This window comes from Camelus dromedarius, chromosome 29 (assembly GCF_036321535.1).
Source record: "Camelus dromedarius isolate mCamDro1 chromosome 29, mCamDro1.pat, whole genome shotgun sequence".
NCBI lineage: Eukaryota > Metazoa > Chordata > Mammalia > Artiodactyla > Camelidae > Camelus > Camelus dromedarius.
In genome coordinates, this window is record NC_087464.1 from 12,697,394 (window position 1) to 12,705,021 (window position 7,628).

Below are 7,628 nucleotides of genomic sequence, written 5' to 3' on the forward strand. Positions count from 1 at the left end.
CACACAGTCCTTAGCAGTTTGTTAAAATTATCTAGTTTAATCTCCCTATCAGTTTATGTAGCATCTGGCTTAATGTTCCCCAGATAACCTTTGCTCAGGTCCTGTATCTCTCTGCAGGCACCTGTATCTCCCCAGAATTCAATTTATTTGCCTACTTTGCAATCTCAAGGTGTATGGCTTCTTGACAATTTCAAGAAAAATTGCTAATTTTCAGTTTCCCCAGCTTTTTCTTACTGTAAGATTGGAGAAATGTTCTTTTTAGCTATCCTTCCATTTCTGTCCTATCTGACCTGACACCAGAGACCTTGTCAACTGATTTTTGACAAAAGTACAAAAGGCAATTCAGTGGAGAAAGGATAGTTTTTTTTAATAAATGAGGCAAGGGCAAGTGGACATTTGTGTGCAAAATATGAACTTTGGCTCCTCACACTTTTACAGAAATTAACTCAAAATAAATCAAAGACTGTATGATATCACTTACATGTGAAATCTGAAAAAATAAAACAAATGAATGCATACAGCAAAACAGAAACAGACTCAGATACAGAAAAGAAACTTGTGGTTACCAGCGAGGAGAGGGACGTGGGGAGGAGCTAGATAAGGATATGTGATTAAGAGATACAAGCTACCATGTATGAAGCAGATAAGCAACAAGGATATTTTGTATAGCACACTGCATGATACCCATTATCTTGTAATAACTTTTAATGGCATATAATCTGTAAAAATACTGAATCACCGCTATGCTGTACATCTGATACTGACATAATACTGTAAATCAACTATACTTCAATAAAAATAAATTCAAAGCAAATCAACCCCAGACAGAGCATAGATCAAATTCCAAAAACATGATTATAAAACTTCCAGAAATTTTCATGGCCTTGTGGTGGGAAAAGATTTCTTAAATAAAGTAATAAAAGCAATAGGGAAAAAAAATCTGTAAGCACAGAGAAAACTTGAACAGCAAGAACTGCATGGACGTTTGTGAAACACGGCTCCCAACAAATACAGAATACATGTAATTTCCAAGCACACTTGGAACATTAACCTGAGGTCATTGAATTAAGAAGTTCTCAGCATTCAGTGTTATAAATGTTCATCCCGGTGCTCTAGTCCTTGCTTCCCACAAAGTTTATTATGTTATGTTTTCATTTTCATTTGGTTATTTTCTAAATTCCCTTTTGATCTCTTCTTTGGTATATGAGCTGCTAAGAAGTGTGCTATTCCGGATATATTTCTGTCATTATTCCATTGTTGCCAGAGAGTATACTTTGTATGAGTTAGAGTCCCTTTAAATTTATTAGAACCTGTTTATGGCCCAAAATACTGTTCATCTTGGTAAGTCTTCTATGTGTACTTGGAAAAGAATGTGTACTCTGCTCCTGTTGGGCGCAGTGCACTGTAAAAGTCAGTTAGTTCAATTTGGTTGGTATGATAATGCCTTTTACATCCTTACTAACTTTCTTCCTAAATTTTCTATCAGTTACTACTAGGGTGATGTTTAGATCACTCTTACATGATTTAAACTGTATTTGATTTAAAATCACATAATTACTCTTTATACATGATTATAGTAATAGATTTATAACTGTAGAAATTGTCTACTTCTCCTTAAAGTACTGTCAGATTTTACTTCACATATTTTGAAGTTCTGTTATTGGGTGCTTAAAGGCTTCGGATTGCTATGTACTCTCTATAAATTCACTTTTTTTTAAATCATTATGTAGGTACTTTTTGTTGCTAGCATTGCTCTGATACCTTCTTTGTCTTCCTTAATATCGCCACGGTACATTGTATACCATGGTAAATCTTTTCCCATCCTTTTACTTTTTAAGCATGCTATCTCTTTACTTAAAGTGACTTTCTTAGAAGTGGCCTATAGTTGGGTCTTGCTTTTTATTCAGAAAGACAATCTCTGCCTTTTAATTGGAGGGTTGCGACCACTTACATTTGATATGAATAATGATATGGATAAGCTCAAATATACAATTGTGGTATTTTGTTCTACTGGTTCCATCTGTTCTTTTTACCCTTTCTCCCTTTTGTTCTATTTTTATTGAGTATTTTTATAATTTATTTTACCTCCAATGATGAATTATTAATTATAACTATTATGTTATTTTAGAGGCTGCTTTGGGGTTTGTAGAATGAAAACTGACTCACAATCTACCTTCAAATAATATTATATCACTTTATCCATCATATTCCAACCTTATGACAGTATATTTCCATTTCTCCCCATCCAGTAATTTTACTGCTGTTTTCATACAGTTTACTTTTACTTATATTATCAAATGCACAATATGTTGTTATTAAAAGTCAAAAGATGAAGAAGTAGTAGAAGAAGATGTAACCAAGCATCCTGCCCTAACAGAGCAAGAGTTGCTTGATTTTCAGCCTTGGCTGCTGTCACTGTCAATTAATGGTTGTCTGGAAACAGGTAATCCAGCCACTTCCAAGCCATTCTTGTCCTCTGATTAACAGTCTAAGTTGCGCTTCTCAATGTGCAGGCAGTCCCCTGACCAGCAGCATCACCGCTTCCTGGAACCTAGCTCAGAATGCAAATTCCCAGACCGCACCCTAGACCTAATGAGTCAGAATCTCCCCCGTGGAGCCCAGCAATCTGTATCTCATCCAGCCCTCCAGGTGACGCTGCTGCACCGCATGCTAAAGTCTAAGGACTACTCATCTCTGGTGACCGGGCCCAGGCACATGCAGAACGTTGAGGGCCCAGAAGCAGGTACAGTGCAATCCTTAACCACTGAAGGTAAAGTCGTCAGTGATGAGGACCTCCTCTGCATTGCTGGTCTGCCACTGCATTCTCTGGTTGTGGGAATAAAAGAGAAAATTGCACTCTCCTTCAAAGTCAAGTTCAACTATGGTAGCTCCATGTCAAGGTAGATTTGCACTTTCTGTTGGGTGGCTCTTTTGTTACACACACACACACACACACACACACACACATACACACACACAGAGTAATTTCCCCCCAAAGGATATGTCCATGGAGCCAGGGTCATATGATCCAGAGAGGTTCTTGTTTTATTTTATTTTATTGGGGGGGGGGGTGGAGAATTAGGTATTTATTTATCTATTTATTTTAATGGAGGTACTGGAGATTGAACCCAGGACCTCATGCATGCTAAGCATGCACTCTACCACTGAGCTATACCCTCCCCCAAAGGGTTACTAGTTTTAAAAAAAAACTGTGCCTAAAAATCTTCTCTCTCAACCTCATCATTCCAGGTCTCATCATCCAAGAATGGAAGCTGCAGCCCAGTCTAAGTTCCAAGGCCCACTCCGATTTTCACTCCTAGACAAGAGACACCTAGGCTGAGAATTCTCATTTGCAAATATATTTTTTCATACCTTTTCTTACAACTAAGAAAAATATCAATAAGAATATTGGCACTGCTTTCTGGCCATGAAAATGTCGCTATCTGGTGATGTTTGAGAAGGTGCAACATGGAGACAGCTTTGCGATTTCATCCTGAAATTCTGAAATGAGAGTGCAGCCCCTGTCATGAAGCCAGATGGGCTGCCTGCAAACCGTGGGATCATCGCTCACCACTCATCATCGCTCAGCAGTCAAGGCAAAACGATTTGCCACAGCAGGTGTCAGCTTTTTGTGGCAAAAAGCTATGGGGCGCCTCCCCTACACCGCATGTTCTGGGTAGATTGAGTGCGCTGCAGGGGATGGAGGGGAACAGTCCTTCCTTTCAGGGGGCTTCCCTGGCCAGCTCCTGAGAGCCTGCCTTCTTGCTAGTTCAGAACTGCGGCCATTCCTCGGCAGCTTCAGAACAAATTCCTCCATTCTTCTGGAATTTCAAGGAGGTGGGCAGTCCTGTGCCAGCAGCCTTTCAGCTCACTGTATCCCTTTGTATTGTGAATGCCATGCTGATCCACCAGGGCAGGGATCACGTCTGTCCGGTTCATCCTTGTATCCCAGCATCTTGCGCAGTGACCAGCACACATCAGGTTATAATTTGAATGGAAGGTTTAGTGAGCCTCAGCCCCAGCCCTCTCTTGTTTCGAGTGAGCCAAATGTAATAGCATCTTGCATAGCTCAGCACATTAAGACTTCGCACATCCCTGTGCTACGTCCCATCCACAGGACTGAGAGCCTGTGTTCAGCACTGAGCTCTTCTACGTGGGATCCCTTACTCAAATCATTCAGCCTCTCTCACTCAGTTTCCTCATTAAACAAGAGTGGTGATACCTATGTGGCCAGGCCACGGTCAGGATAAATGAATAATGCATCAGGATGCCTTTTGGGAGCAGGGAGTCAACGGAGATGTAAAAATTGATTATAACTCTTCAAAAAGCAAGTAGCCTGCTGGCTGAGTCCCGTCTTACCCAGATGCTCATTGATTGGGGTGTTCAGAGGCTCCAAACCCCATCTTGTTCACATCCATCGGAGACCCTCTCACGATCTGGCCTTCTGGGAGGCTGTTGCTTGTATTTGAAAGATCTGTGCTAAAATTGGTTCACTGATTCTTATTCTAGAATTGGTTGCAGTCACCTGACTCGCTTCAGTTTCCTAGCACATTCGTTTTCACTTCACCTGCAGCCCAGAATTCCTAGCAGTGTTCCTTTTAATTAATTATTTTCCTCCCCTGCCCAGTTGCTTACACTCTCCGTGTCCCAGGGCACCAGCCCCCAGCCCTGCACCAGTCAGTGTTTAACTGGAAGCTGGGGCAGAGCTGCTGGTCTGTTACCTGCTAGCCACTCCTCTCTGTTGATCATTCACTGGGGGATTGTCGACCAGAAGATGACAGCAAAGGAGCTTAAACTTCCTCTCCTTACTGTTCTAACTCTGTCACCTTCTCCGAACTGTTCTTAGCTATCTGAAACCTATAGAAAGCCAAGGAACAGAAGAGAGGATTAAATACTTAGAATTATAACTTCTAATCTCCACCTGTCGGTTAAATCCCTCTGTGTCTCCTGGGCCACTGACTTGGCCTCTCTGTGCTTCAGTCTCCAAAGCTGTGATTAAAGGTGACGTCACCAGCAGATGTTCTGGGGACTTTGTCAGACGGCGCTCATAAAATGCATGATCCTGGAGAATGCCATTCTAAGTGAAGTCAGCCAGAAAGAGAAAGAAAAATACCATATGAGATCGCTCATATGTGGAATCTAAAGAAAAAAAAACGTAAATACAAAACAGAAACAGACTCATAGACATAGAATACAAACTTGTGGTTGCCAAGGGGGGAGGGGGTGGTAAGGGATAGACTGGGATTTCAAAATTGTAAAATAGATAAACAAGATTATACTGTATAGCACAGGGAAATATATACAAGATCTTATGGTAGCTCACAGCAAAAAAATATGTGACAATGAATATATTTATGTTCATGTATAACTGAAAAATTGTGCTCTACGCTGGAATTTGACACAACATTGTAAAATGACTATAACTCAATAAAAAAATATGTTTTTCAGATGTCAAGGTTCTTAGGAGAATTGTAGAAGTTAGGTCTGCAGAAATGGGCTTTTTAAGCATTTCACTTGCACAACAACAACAAAAATAAAACCAAAACATTTTCCATCTTAATCAGATCAAAATCTTAATATTTCTTTCTTTAATTTTTCTCACAACATTTGATTTGTAGGGTAGATAAGGCAATATTTACTTGAACACTTATGTAAGTGAGATCATATCTACTTGAAGATGTGTAAGGAGCTTTGAGGTCATATTTACGTAAATATTCAAATATTATTTGGGCAATATCTCAGCATAGACGCTTAGGGTTCCGAGATGAGTGGGAAACATCCATGGCATATAAAGCATTGGCGGGATAGCAGTGGAAACAAGTTGTTATGGACTGAATTGAAGCCCTAAGCCCCAAAATGGTGGTATTTGAAGGTGGGGACTTTGGGAGGTAACTAGGTTGAGATGAGGTTATGGTTATGAAGGTGGAGAGATTAGTGTCTTTATAAGACATGCTTTCTAAGAAAAGGAAGAGTGATCAGAGCTGTCTTCCTCTCCACCATGTGAGGACAGACACCATCTATAAGCCAGGAAGAGTTTCCTCACCAGAATCCAGCCATGCATCGTGATCTTGGACTTCCTGCCTCCAGAATTGGGAGAAATAAACGTCTGCTCATTAAGCCACCTAGTCTATGGCATTTTGTTCTTGCAGTTCAAGCAGACTAACACTCAGGTCTGTAAAACCCTGTGTGTTATGGTGTCAGTGCTGTACCGCAGATCCAGCAGGTGCAGTGGGAACACAGCAGAAGGAGGAGCTTGCTTGCCTGGGGGAGGTCACAGGTAGCTTCACCACGGAGGGAATATTTAAACTCAGGCTTGAATTTAGGTATTGGTTGACAATTTATTACTTCCGTATTTATGGAGAGTGAAGACAGACTGTGCTCAGTTACACCAGGAATAGGCTGCCTCTGGTCCCCTGCAGGATCAGCCATCTGAGGGCGATGCTGAAGTACAAGGCAGTTGGGCAAGAAAGGGCCAGTCTGGGGGAGTTTTTATTTAAGGCCCATTTCAGTTTATTCTGTTAACTATAAATATGCAAAACTTGGACTTGCTGGTTGGTGTTTAGGTTTTAAACTCTTTAGTTGGGCTATGAGAACTCCTTTCTTACAGACATACCTTCGGGGAAAGTAATTTCTATTTGAAAGTCTGAAACTCTCTGCCAACTTCTTTTTTTTTTCCCACCAAAATCCTTGTTAGAAATGTTACAGCTGTGGAGTTTATTAGGAGTGGAACCACCATCATAGGATAAACAGGATAAACTGTACTATGTACATTAATCGATTTATTTTAGGACTGAGTAAGCTGAGCTGCCTGCGTGTCATTACATGCTCATTTTCCTACCAGATTGTGCGCCTGAGAGCAGAGATTGTATCGCCAGTTTATCATTGTATTCCAGGCATGGACCCTGATGCCTAGCACATGGCAGATGCTCAACAATTAGCCTGTCGTCCTAGGGGGGTTGACATTTCTGTTGGAAGTGATAACTACTCACTTCAACATAGCTGCTTAATTGTATTAATTTTAAAGATACTGTACACCAAAGGGGTTCTATAAATCTTTTAAGACAACCATTCTATTTTCAAGAGAATTGCATCAAAACAAAAACTTTTGATCACAGCAGGATTTATTCATTTCACACACGCCGTCTCTCCTCGGCTTACACGGAAATCTGTCCATTAAAACTACAGGGCTCCCAGTGGGAAACTGTATGCTGACAACCAAGATTTTAGAATCCAATAAAAAATAGATAAAACTGAATCTCAGATAATACAAACTAAACAACTGTATAAACTAAAGCACACATTTAAGAAGAAGTTTGTACTGTACATTTGTAACGGGGGCCCGTGCAAGCTCAGTCCTAGCCTAGGGTCCCTTTTGCAGAAACATAGACCAGCCATAAAAAATAATGAAGACACTGCCAGACATTTCCTCCATCTTTGGAAAAATCTGAAAGGAGACCCAATGAATAAGCACAGCAATGCTACTCACTCTCCAGCTGCCCCTTGCCTCCTTCTTCGCATCTTTGCCTCTTCTATCATTAACTCCAAACTTTCTCCACCTCTTTTCCCAAGCTCCCTGAAGACCCCTCCTCCCAGCGCACATGTTTCTCTATTCCTCTCCACCCTGCCCC

General features: G+C 40.8%; 1 long non-coding RNA gene across 1 annotated transcript; it reads right to left on the minus strand.

The window, feature by feature from the left end:
* Window positions 1-346: 346 nt before the first annotated feature.
* LOC135319559 (uncharacterized) lies at window positions 347-7,627 on the minus strand. Its single transcript, XR_010378264.1, has 3 exons — window positions 7,487-7,627; window positions 4,922-5,077; window positions 347-2,826 (listed from the first exon to the last, which is right to left on the minus strand). It is a non-coding gene; the product is annotated as an uncharacterized LOC135319559 (long non-coding RNA).
* Between the last annotated feature and the right edge of the window lies 1 nt (window position 7,628).